At 39.1% G+C, this 13,343-nt stretch overlaps 1 pseudogene across 1 annotated transcript in view; it reads left to right on the top strand.

The window, feature by feature from the left end:
• Positions 1-11,374, top strand: part of LOC149172713 (GDSL esterase/lipase At2g04570-like) — a 51,099-nt pseudogene extending 39,725 nt beyond the window's left edge. Inside the window, exons 2-6 of the transcript XR_016259092.1 lie at positions 9,401-9,686; positions 9,788-9,918; positions 10,176-10,409; positions 10,499-10,757; positions 10,869-11,374. The product of XR_016259092.1 is annotated as a GDSL esterase/lipase At2g04570-like (transcript). The remainder of the gene's footprint in view (positions 1-9,400; positions 9,687-9,787; positions 9,919-10,175; positions 10,410-10,498; positions 10,758-10,868) is intronic.
• The last annotated feature ends 1,969 nt before the right edge of the window (positions 11,375-13,343 follow it).

The raw sequence follows: 13,343 nt of genomic DNA, 5'->3' as shown, positions 1-13,343 counted from the left end.
GGGACCATATGCAGTAGAGAAATGTCATGACAATGGATCTGTCCTCATTCGGACCATTGACGAGGAGGCCATCCCCATGCTTGTCAATGGGCATCGACTGAAAATCTACAGGAAACCTCTCTCAAGACAAGAATTCATTAAAACTATGGAGAAATCAGTGCTGGTCATAGAGAAGGGTTCTGCCTCTGTTTTGGGCATACCCTGAAGATCTTAAAAAAAAAAAAGAGAAAAAAAAAAGATCCTTGGATGAAAACCTCTCTGAGGCTCCCAAGGCAGATGGTAGGGGTGAAAACCTCATTGAGGCGCCCTTGCTGTCTTTCAAAAAAAGAAAAAAAGTATGAAAAAGACCCTTGAGTGAAAACATTTCCGAGGCGCTTGAGGTAGATGGAAAGGGTGAAAACCTCATTGAGGCACCCCTGCTGTCTTTCAAAAAAAAGAAAAAAGAAAAGAAAAAAGAAAAAAAACAAAAAAAAACAGGGACAGCAAGTTCACAATGTGGTAATGCATGCAGGTTGCAGGTTTATGAAGGAAGAAGAGGTCCCTCAACTTGAAGACAAGGGTCCATATCATGCTGCCAGGAGACCCTACCAGCACCTCCTCCGAGAACACTCATCTTCTCCAAGGTATGGGCACGATTTCATCACAGCTTAGTCTTCTACAGGAAGTTACAGACTTTCTGCAAGAAGTTACAAACTTTCTACAAGAAGTTCTGTATTTCTACAGGAAACTTCCTGTAGAAGTTTTGGACGGCCTAGAACTAATTGTATGAGGAGATCTAACGACCAAGGTCCGGTATGGACGCATGCAAGCTACTATTTTCTCCCTCACACACTGCTGTCACCTCCTTCTACCACCCCTGTCGACATGCAATGAAGATACCTATACAATCAAAGCAGATCAGTGAATTATCAAGAGGAGGCAATTCTGAAATGAAAGAAGACGCTGAGATGCCATGCAATACTCAACCCAGCTATCCAAGGGCCCTGCGAGCGTGATCGTGATGCCACTATCTTCATCGTTCAGCATGCACCCAAGGAGGACAAACTGCTACAGGACATCCTACAGGAATCCCATAGCAGTTTAGCCAACTAGAGTGTACACCATTCGATCGCCTGCAGCATGCCATAACAAAGCGGGCGCATGCAGCGGACTCATACGCTTCATCATCAGCAGTAGCAAGAAAATCCAGACCTATGCAAATAGTAACAGCAGCAAGCAAATCTAGTCATCGTTGTCCTGAAGCCTGGAAAAGCATGTCGCGGCCGCACAGGTAAGTGCCTTGCCCTTTCTTTCGTCGAATTACATGAATATTACTTTGAAATGTTTGCAAGCATGAAATGAACGGGTTGAGCAGTTGCATGGCCATTCAACTGGCCACATCGACCAGTCAGCTGGTCTAGTCGGATGTACAGAATGGTGGCCGTGGAAAAAAACGGGTAGTGGACACGTGAGAACCGTCCAGTCGGGGAGAAGCACGTTTTAACAGAAATGGCGGCGGCAGATCTGCGTAGAATGATGCAGCAGTCCGGGAATTTGCAGGGGAATGAGTAGACGACGTCATCCAATGGTCCGGCAGGGACAGCTCACCCCCGCGCCACGAATTCCGCCGAATTCAAATCTATCGGCTAGATCGCCACCCCACGCATTTATCATCAGCCGTTTGGAAGTCGAGTGAGCATCCGCATTCCTCTGAAGCTCGACACTCCAAGCCTTCGGTCGTTCAAACGTCTGATAGCAGCACAGAAGGCGTAGACCCACTGCAATATCCTCTAGAATTCGTGCGCTGCTTCTACAGGAAAGCTGCTTCTACAGGAAATTGGGTTCCTCACGTCAAAAGGTGGCGGATTAAAAAGGTAAGCCTGAACCTTCCATGCAATTGGTTTCGAGGGTGGCAGAGTCGACGTTCTACAGTATGGTCGTAAAAAAATTACAAGTATTGTCTGTCGTTTGCATGAATTGTCGTCCTACAAGATGTGAGTTATAATTAAGCCTTGTTAAGGCTCATCGGGAGATAAGTTTTCGTGAATTGTATGCGTGGCAGAGGCGTAATTCTACGCTCTATCCCAGTAGGCCAATTTTCTTCCGCACTCGCCACCTCCAGCTAACGCAGCAGTTTTTCACCATGCCGGGTGGGTTCATCAGAAGGGAACCAACCGACTCAACAAAGCTAAGAGAGAATCCTGAGGTGGTGGAGCTGTTCACACAAGCGCAATGGATGTCGTTCTGCGAAAAATTGCAGGGCTATGATGATGAGGTGGCAGAGGAGTTCTTGCAAGCTCTGAAGCCGAAATCCAAAACATTGGCCACCGTCAACTTCAGCGGTTTGAGTCTCAGACTCACCCCACCATTCATCAACCGAGTTACTGAGCTCCCAATGGGGTTACCATCGGATAAAGAAGAGAGGAAATTGGGTCAGAAGGCTAAGAAGGAATTCTTCCCCCCAGAGGAGGAATTCTCAGAAGATAAAAACGGGGTTCGTAGAACCAGCTTACTGCCACTTTGGAGTGAAGTTAGCCTCCAGATTATGAAGTACATCACCTGCGAAGGTCGGTTTAGCATTGTATATGGGTACCATTTTCGGTTACTCACGGAATTAAGGCATCAGATGGACCTACCTGTAGAAAACAAACTAAGTATTCCCTACTTTCTACTCCAGTCTATGATCGAATGTGTCACCAAGTTGAAAGAAGGCACACCAGACCAGGTAGCCCACCATGGACTCATTAAACTCCTCGTGGAGGATGCGCTCCACACATACAAGGTTCCTCTCTCATGGGAAGCCTTCAGAAATTTGACCAAGGATGGTGATATAAAGATGTTGACCGAAGAGCTCGGTTCATCCAGCAGTGAGGAGGAGTCAGTGCCCGCAGGGAAGAAAGAAAAAGGCCAGAAGACCACGACCACGGAGCAGAAGAAAAAGCAAAAGAAGAAAAAAGAGAAAAAGGGTGCCAAAGAGAAGGATGACACACCCATGTTGACGGCCAGAGAGAAAAGATTACAAAGTAGAGTGGACAAGGCTGAGCAGGTCCACATCAACAAAGGCACCTCGACAGCAGCCGCAACCAAGTCAAAAAGTAAAACACATTCAGCAAAACAAACTAAAGTGGTGCCACCTGTTTCTACAAGAACACCAAAACCGGCTTCTACAGGAAACCAGAAATCAACTAAAAAAGGGTCTTCTACAGGAAGCCCTGAGAAAGCGAAACCCAAGGAGAAGAAAGCTGACATTCTTGCAAGGGAGGCAGCAGCCGTGCTGGCCGCCCTCAGTACACCTCCTAAGCCAAAGGAGAAGAGAAAGAGGGAGACCCCTCTATATTTCAAAGCTAGGAGAAGTGTGAGAATAAAAACGGGCAAGCCACAGCCTCCATCCAGCAGCCCAATCACTATAGAGGATGCCCCTACTTCTCCCAAGGAGAGGTCCCCCTCAAAGATATCAGTCACCTATGAGAGGGGGAGCCCGAAGAAAACTACTTGGAAGGATAGGTTGGACCAGTTGGCCTCAAAAGCCCGGCTACAGGATGCTGAGGATGCTCTACAGGAAACCTTAGCCCGGCTTAAGGAGACTGAGAGGATGGAAGGAGAAGCACCCTCATCACCACCGAGGGAGGGCGAAGTAGAGCCACGAAAAGAAGTAGAGAAAGAGCATATTCCAGAGCCTAGCCCTCAGCCAAGTCTGAGTTCATATTACAACTTCTTAGAGGCTGGCAAAATTATACCTCAGAAATTCACTGTGCCACTGTTCTTTGCATTGGAGGAAGAGCGAGTACGAACCCACATGTGGATTGAAATAGCCAAATCAAAAGGGTGGCAGACATAGGCCCCTTGGAGGAACAACTCAAGGAGGCTAGAAAGGAATTGGCTATGGCTAAACACGTGGCAAATTTCCAGCGGGTGTTCCTACAGGAAGAAAACGAAAAACTTAAATTGCAGCTACAAGAGCTGAGGAAAGGAACAGGCACAACCTCAGGGGACATCACAGCAGAACAACAAAGCAAAAAGGAACTGAAAATCGGTCTTGGGGAGCCAACCTTTCATCTACAGGAAGCAGAACAGCAAGCACAAATTGAAGTGCAAGCTCTCAGACAACAGCTGCAGCAGAAAGAGGCACAATTGGCCTGCATGGCCAGTTGGGCCATGGATGCTATACAATGCAGACAGCCAGCCAAATCCTATGGCCTGTACCTGAAAGACCAATGGCTGCAATTTCAAATCAATACCTTGGCACAAAGGGGTATCTCTCAGCTCTAATACCCGCAGTAATTCACTGAATTATGCAGTACCAGCTCATCAGAGGATAAGGCCAAATTAGCGGAGTTCTACCTCCATAATTTGGCCCTACCTAATGTAATTTCATGGGATCCCAATACGGCCTTAGGAGATATGCAATTAATGGCATTTGCCTCATGGTTGAACCATGAGGACAAAAGAGCAGCAGAAGCCAAACCGGTCATGAACCGAGAGCTGAATGAGCCATTGCTAATCAAAGCAGAACCAGGGGATCCAGTTGCACTAATCTCGGCACACCAACACTTGTCCACCGACCCTCAAGCTTCATTGAGATATATGGATCAGCAGGCCCAGGCCATAGCGCATTTTGAGGACATGGAGAGACTGTTAGGAGACAACTCTATCCAAGCTTGCACCTGCCGATGGAATACATTGGCCCACAGTCTGAAAATCAGAGAGTATCATACCCCAACTCGGATGAGGGAAGCTCTAGTACGGGTGGCCCTCTATAAGAAATCCATGCAAAACCTCCAGGCCAGCTGGATTGGCCTCAAGCTAAGCCCACCACTGCTGCTAGGATTGATGGAAGGCAGCACAGAGAAAGATGATAATGAACAGTGGGAAGAGGTGAACAGAAAGGCTGGGTTCCATATCAGCAAGGAGGACACTACTACAGAGGCTTGGGAAGTAAGGGTGGCAGTAAAGGCAATGAAAGACGAGGAGCTGGATTAGTTGCTCAAGGATGAGCAAATATTTTAGCTGGGGGGTGATGATGAGCCCCAAATTTGGTAACATTTTGGGCTCATTTGGCCTCACTATCCTTGCTCAACCCTTCATTTTTCATGACTTATGCATCATTTTTTAGTATATTTATGTTATTTGTAAGAATGAAGGGCAGTCACTATTCCTAGGTGGCTAATACATGTTTATTTCAGGTTTTTTGACATTAAATGGAGCAAAACCATGCAGATGAAGGCTAGGAGACAGCCAAGGTGGCATTGAGGTTTTGTAGGAAGGTTGTCCACGGCATTGAATGGACTTCCTCGTCATCTCCTCCCACAACTCCGAGCTCCAACAACTAGCACCACCGAGCTAGAAGGCAGCCAACGGATTCTAAGGGAACAACAGTTTACTTTTAGTTGGTCAGCCAAGCCCCACTAATTTAGGAGGCCAGCTTGGCCCTCATAATGTATAACTTTTGAGGCTGTAGCCTTCGAAAGGGACTTTTGAAACTTTGTTGCAGATTCTGAATTACGAGCTATAGCCCTGTTTTTCTCTTTGTAAGCCATTTTTGGCATGTTATGAGACTTTTGACTATTATCTTTTAATGAATAAGCAAGCAGATTTGAGGCAGCTCTGAGTTCTTAAAGGAGCTTAAGCTCTCAGGGTTGGGCCCAACCTGACAGCCTAAGGCTTCCTTCCTTTGTATTGTTACCTTTCTTTCTTTCAGCATCATATTTCTTTTCCTTTACATGCACTTGGAAACACAGTTTGCTGATTCGAATTTCTTGGTGTGGTTACATAGGTTAGTGTTATGAACAAAGTTGCTTCAGTAGTTTAGATTAGAGTAGGGAGATTGAGGTTAATCTGAGTTCCAAAAAGGGTTGAATGCACACTCACTTTCACCTCTGTTTGGGGACTAGGAGTGCAGACCGTGCCAACTACCAAAAACACAGTTTTACATGTTCATGCAAGCTTTAACGTAATATTTCCGTTTGTAGAAGTGTCCATGCATTTAGATCTTGAGCAATAACTCTTTGTTTCAGCACCATGCACGATTTTCCCTTAAAAACGACATTGCTGTTCTTTGGTTTCTAATAAAACAGTTATAGTAGGTTGATGACATTTCGGTTATACGCAAGACAGGGGTGATTTGTTTCATTTACACTGCGCAGCACCACTCCATCGTTTCCTTATCCTTCTAAGCCGTGCCTAGGCCATCTACTTATCCCCCAGTTAGATCATTTGCCTCCCAACTCTTCTATTATCCACATTGTTTTATCTTTTTGGCCTTCCATTGCCTCTACCCTCCTCTAGAGCAACCAGCTTTACACACCCCCTCTCCATCTCATCTTTCTGTCCATAAGCCATCACAAGCTCCCATCCTACCTCCCTATCCACCCATACCGCTCATTCACTCATCCATCACCCAAAACTCCGATTGTAGAACATCCTGTAGAAATTACGGGACTTCCTGTAGAAATCCTGAACTTCGTGTAGAACCCCCTGCAGACATCCTGTAGAAGCTTGCAAACACAGTTGCCAGGCATCTCAAGTTTGTGAACTTCTGTGGAATGATGTTAGGGATCCCTTGGACCCTCTCAGTGTCCTCCTGACCTTTTCCAAGCCTTCCTCCCCTTGATCTACCCCTGCACAGACAAGACCCAGTAAGAAGCACAGTCATAATAACTCCAACAACTTGAGCAAAAATACAAAAACATGTTCTCTTCAGATGAAAGTAGTTTAGACACATTCCTCTCATCTCAATAGAAGTAATGGCATCACTTTTAGAAGTTGCATTCCCACCATTGCATCATAAGGATTAAGCTGGTAGAATTATGGTTTACTAGGGTTTCCATGTTTTGTTGGCTTTCAGTTCATTCTTGCAAAGTAGGTTAATTTCCTTTGAGATAGCTTTCGTTCATCATTTAAAAAGCTTCTTCTGAGAACATATAGAAGTTGGCTTGAGCCCTAGCGGACTTGTGCCAGCTGACCAAGTGGCAGCTGCGACAAGAGCTAGTACTTGTGCATACAGCACTGTCGCTTCCAAGTTTGTTACGAACTACCGGGTTGATAAAATTAGAGAAGGAAGCTCCAGGAGTTGTAGCATTATTGCTACAATACTGGAGCCCACCAATGTCCATTGAAGATATATAAGTGGGTTAAAGAGTAAGATCAAGATATTTAGTGACTATCATGTATAAGATTATATGGATAATAGCATGGTAGCATGGTCACACCTTACTTAGTCATTTGAAAAAAAAAAAAAAGTTATCCATAATAAAATAAGCATTCCCACATTTCACCTAACTTAGTGTATTTCAAATAATAATATTATATATTATTACCATAATAATATGATATTTGCTATTAAATATACTTCACACATGGTTTGGATTTCTTAAAGTACACTCGTGAATTTAATATAAATTATTTTTTCATATGAGACTTTTTAATATAAAAAATAAGAAATATGTATTTTTAAACACACTTTAAAGAGGTATTATATAATATAATATAATATTTCAAAATATATGTATTTTTTATAAATAAGTTTAATGGAGTAGAATATGTTTTTATTTTACAAATATTAATTTGATTTATTATCATAATAATAATAATAAATATTGACGTTATTTTCAATTTTTACTTTATATTATTAGTCTTTATCATGATCAATATTAGTTTAGCATTGACCCATCTAAGTTATAATGTTTTACTTTGAAACAAAAATATTTATTTTTGAATATTATTGAAAAAAAAAATTTTCAAACATTTGATTACACCATAATTTTGAAGGTATATAGCCTTTGTGCCATGTGAATAACTCCCTCAGATAGTTTTTCATAATTTGTGGATCTAGTTGCAATATTTATGTCATGATTTTTAAATATTTGTTTAATGATTTTTCATTGTTAAGTTTCATAATCAAAATCTTTGAAACTAGCTCATACTCATGCAAATAACCTATTTACCATCATTTACCACCCATCATAATTTAAGCAAGTATTTCCATAAAAAATGAATAGAAATAAGATGGATATAAATATACATGCCTGGAGTTACTACCTACCATTATTTATGTTTTCTTCAATGCATTAACATATAGGAATAAAAGTGTAAACATGACAATTTAGTAGTGGTTATTACCCACCAACAATTTATGCAAATCCAGATCCTTAGCAATTAATTTTTCTACTTCATATATCAATTTAAGCATGCTGCAAGTTGTGGAGTGACCTTTGGTCTAATATTCGTGAAGTAAAGGTATCTATGTCTACCCTGACCTTGTTTTCATCCTCTGGCCAAGGCCGGTCAGTTCACAGTGTTTTCATTTTGATGTTACATTAACCCACTATCACTTGCTTGGCCTCGCACCTTCTCTAAGCAGACGCGTATCCTTTTCACGGCTCTGGGCTCCCATAAATTATCATTTATCCCGTTAGTAACGGAGAAAGTTGTGACAATAATCAGCGACATATTTTTAACACATTAAATGTTATCCTAGATAGGTTGCTGGCTACATAACCAGAAGGTCTTAATTCTCACCTACAAAAAGAAATTTTCTCGGGGCACAGTTACATCTGAACATTTCAATCTCACCATTGCGGGTTGTTCACAATCTAAGCATTGCGTGCGATTAGGATTCCACAGTTAGGTGTGAATATTTTTTAATAGGATTATAAGAATTTTTATTTTATTAAAAATAATAGGATATGGATTTCTATATTTTAGTTACATTTTAGGTTTTTTTTGAGTGGTTTTAGTGGAAATCTAATAATTTTAAATTGTTATATTATTATTCAATTTTAAGTTTACTGTATCAAATTGGTGTATGAGACTACCTTGTTTGTGGGACAAGAGATTCATTTTCGCTCACCTAATGATTTGATTGCTAAATTTACTAAGGCATACATACTCTAACCCTTTTAATTTTAAATATATAACTTTTTAGGAAGAAACACACACTCTTAACATTAGACTCACACTCAAGTTATATATATATATATAAATTTAATCATTCCAAAATATATATATATATATATATATATATATATATTAATGATATAGACTTTCAGTCAATGAAATCAAGAATTTTTAAACAATTTTATGTTTCAAAACTTAGGAAAGTTTTAGCCAAGTCCACTCATCCTGTCTTGCACTATACATTTTCAACCTCACATATCTTGCACTATACATTTTCAACATCACATAAAATAAATGGCTGAGAAATTAAATAATACATAAATGTGTTGATGACTATTTACATTTTTCTTCAGCCAGTTAATTTAAATGGCTATTCTAGTTATAACATTGGTGGTTTTATTTCTATATATCTGATCGGAATGCTCCTTCTTCTGTTACATTCCACATTATGACTCATGTCGATGGTTTTACTTTCTATTCCTAATATCTAATCGGAATGTTCTTTCTGTAATCTGACCTTCAACAGTATAGGGTCATGGAGAGCTCTGGACCTTTAGCTTCGGCATCTACACTGGGCACTATACTGCTGGTGATATTGATGTTTCAAGCATGGAACTTTAGGTTAATTGCAGAGGCTCAGAATGTATCCATACCTGCAGTTTTTGTCTTTGGCGACTCATACGGCGACACAGGAAATAATGATTACATCCCAACATTTTTCAAAGCAAATTTTCTTCCTTATGGCCGAGACTTCGTCAACCATCTGCCCACAGGACGTGTTTCCAATGGAAAACTCATGTCGGACTATTTTGGTGAGTATGCTTAATATTTACAAAGATGAATTTCAACGAAATCCTATGGGAGCTGGTAATTACTTTGTTCAAACACTTTCAAATGTAATTTATGTTTGCAGTTGAATTGCTGCATGTCAAAGAGTTGCTGCCGCCATACCTGGACCCTAAGCTTCAGGACTCGGATCTAATAACAGGCGTTAGCTTTGCTTCTGCAGGAACGGGTTTAGATAACCTAACTAGTGAATTACTGGTATCAATGTTGTTATTTAATATGTATTTATTGAATTTACGTAAATTTTAGATGCTGAAGAATATTTTGGAATCTTATAGTCAGGAAAGGGTCTAAGCTTTCTTTTATAATTAAATTTTGAAATATTCGAAAAGTCTGCCAAAAACATAAAGATAGCCCTACCTAATATTAATTTTAATGCGGTATACCTAACATTGATTTTCATCTTCTAATTTCCAAAGTTAGTCAGATGGGTAATGGCTAGCGTGGATGTGTAGGAAGTTATGCCAGTATGGAAAGAAATCAATTACTTCAAAGAATATAGAGCAAGATTGATAAAGTTGGTGGGAGATGAACGAGCCGACAAGATTTTGAGCGACGCAATATTTTTCTTCGTCATCGGCACAAACGACTTCATTTACAACTACTTCACATTTCCATTTCGTTCACTGCACTATAGTGTTTCAGGTTACACGGATTTTCTGTTGCAGACATACGCGTCTTACATCAAGGCAGGGGAACAATAAGTTTCAATCTACAGATTTTAAGTCTGATCGCTGCCTAAAGAGATTCTTACTAGATTATATATTTGTTATGACAGGATCTATAAAGTCTGAACGCACGCAGAATTGCGTTGATTAACGTTCCTCCTTTGGGATGCCTACCTGTGGAGAGAACATTGCATTTCGTTGAGAAAAAAGGAGAATGTGTGGAGGAAATCAACCGGGCTGCATCTGGTTTCAATGAAGGGTTGAGTCCAATGATGGAACAGCTGAAATCTGCCCTTCCTCAGTTGAAGATTGTTACTCTTGATTATAACGGTCTCATTCTAGACTTCATACAAAACCCTAGCAAATTCGGTAAGTCTCCTTCCTCAATAGCCTTCCACTAGTACATCCATATTATATTCCCTTAGCTTTTAGGTATTACTATGATTATAGTCAATATCGCTCATGATAATTTGCGTGCAGGTTTTGAGATGACTGCTAAGGCTTGCTGCGGCACTGGATTTATAGAGACTGGGTTGCTGTGCAACCAATTGACTCCATTCACCTGTTCTGATGCAGATAAATATCTGTTCTTTGACTCCGTGCATTTATCTCAAAAGGCGTACGAAATCATAGCAAATAAGTTTTTGGGTCTCGAAATCTTGGCACTTGTGTCCAACTCGATGACTGAGTAGATAGCTTATTATCCAAGAGACAAGACCATGACGTTACGGTTTATGGTGTGATATGGATGCAAACCTTATGTATGGAGTTATTTGTCTATTAATGAGTGGGACAGTATATGTCACCTTCTAATTGGTGAAATCGGATGGATGAAATATATTACCCCGCCTTTTAATAGAGCGATAGCTCTATATATATTGTTAGTTAGTTGGACATGCATGGATTATAGCTCTATATATTGTTAGTTGCACGTGCATGGATTATTGGTGTATATATTTTTTTATAATATTATTACGATTAATGTAGTTGTTAGATAATTATTACTTTGCTAATGAAATATGCATAAATACTTATTATCATTATTTATATAAGCAAAATTATTAACAATTTTGTCTTCCCATTGTTAATGAATATTGTTCAAAGCTTATTAATGTAGAGAAGTTCATAGTGTGAACTTTTGTATTTAACCTATTAAATTTTAATATAAATCATAGTATTAGTCTTAATAATATAGTTGTGGATAGTTATTTTTGAGAGGGAAAAAAATATAAATATAGATTATCGTATGTTTATATGAATAAAATTGATAATAATTTGAAGTATTGATTGATAATATTAATATCATCGTTAATTTATATTATGATTAAACATGTTTACTTATGATGGACAATGTTTCGCTATGGTTGAATATGCTCAACCATATTTGGCTAGAGCTCATAAAGTATTTCATGATTGAATATGGTTACACATGTTTGATTATGGTTGGACATGTTTTTCCATGGTTAACCATGTAAGACTATCATTAAACACGGTTAACTAATTTTGACAATCTATTGATATAGTTTACCATATTTTATTATGGTTAATGATGATTGGTTATTTTAGACCGTCCTTAAGCATGACACTAACTTTTACCATGGATGATTATGTTCAACATTGATTAGCTATGATTCACCAAGTTCCACTATGGTTAATGATGGTTTCGCCAAGGCATACTATATTTAAAAATTGTTGACCATGGTTGGCCACATTTGATTATGGCTTAATGTGGTTGACCATGGTTGACAACGGTAGAGACGATCATCTTTAAAATCCAATCAAATTGTGATATCCATATCATGAAATTAAGTGGTTAGATATATTGGTATGTTGACCTTGGTTGACTTATGTTGACTAGTTATGTTCTTCACTAGTTAGGTTATATTATAACATTCATTAAGTATCACGCTACACTATGACATTAATTAAGGGTTATGATTTGTTTATTATTTCACTAAATACTCATATCATAGCAAGACATTTATCTTAATTGACATTATTGAATTTATACATTACTCAATGTTTATGTCGCATTGTAAGAGTCATCAAAGCTTATGTTGCATTGAATTTAGTTGAATTTGGTGGGCCATGATTGATATGGTTAACAATGTTTGAATGTGCTTGACAATGGTTCATTATGGTTTACCATACTTGATCATGATTGACTATGGGTGACTATATTTGACCAAGTTGGCTATGTTTGATTATGGCTAAGAATGATTGGAGATGGTGCAACATAATAGACCTTTATTAATCATCATTGATTATGATTGATGATGTTTGATGATGCTTAACTGTGGCCATGTTTGACCATGGTTCACTATGATTGGACATGGTTAATCATGGATAATCATGTTTTACTAGACCATTCTTGACTATGGTTGACTTTATTTAACCATGATTTAATTATGGTTGTTCATGTTTGGCTATGGTTAAAGGAAATTAGATATGTTACACCATGTTCAACCATGATTGAGTATGGCTCGCCATCTATGACCATGCTTGATTATGGTTGACAATAGTTCAAAAATGGTTGACCACATATGATTATCGTTAACTATGCTTCACCATGTTTAAATATTGTTAGTGATGGATTCTTAATGGATGATTATGTTTGACCATTGTTAACTATGTTCGCTAGTTTGACTATTGTTCAATATAATCCAAGGTCTTTACTATGGTTAAGTATAACTATGGATAATTGTATTTATTATGCTTAACTTGTTATCATAACCATGGTTAATTATTGTTGACTGTTGTTGATTATTGTTGATCCAACTTAAATCAACATAAACCTTGATGAACATCACAATGCAACACAACCACTAACTTTAACACAAAATATAGCCAAGATGAAGGTTACAATTTGAAATAACCATTGAGGAATGTTATCATGTGACGTAAACTTCGATAATTCTTGCAATATGACAAACCCTTAATGAATGCTAGAATGTG

The sequence above is a fragment of the Pinus tabuliformis genome, chromosome 4_2, assembly GCF_031772625.1.
Source record: "Pinus tabuliformis cultivar Carrire ecotype Pingquan chromosome 4_2, CPIR1, whole genome shotgun sequence".
NCBI classification, from domain to species: Eukaryota; Viridiplantae; Streptophyta; class Pinopsida; order Pinales; family Pinaceae; genus Pinus; species Pinus tabuliformis.
The sequence above is the reverse complement of the archived record's forward strand: the minus strand, read 5'-3'. Positions and strand labels throughout refer to the sequence as shown.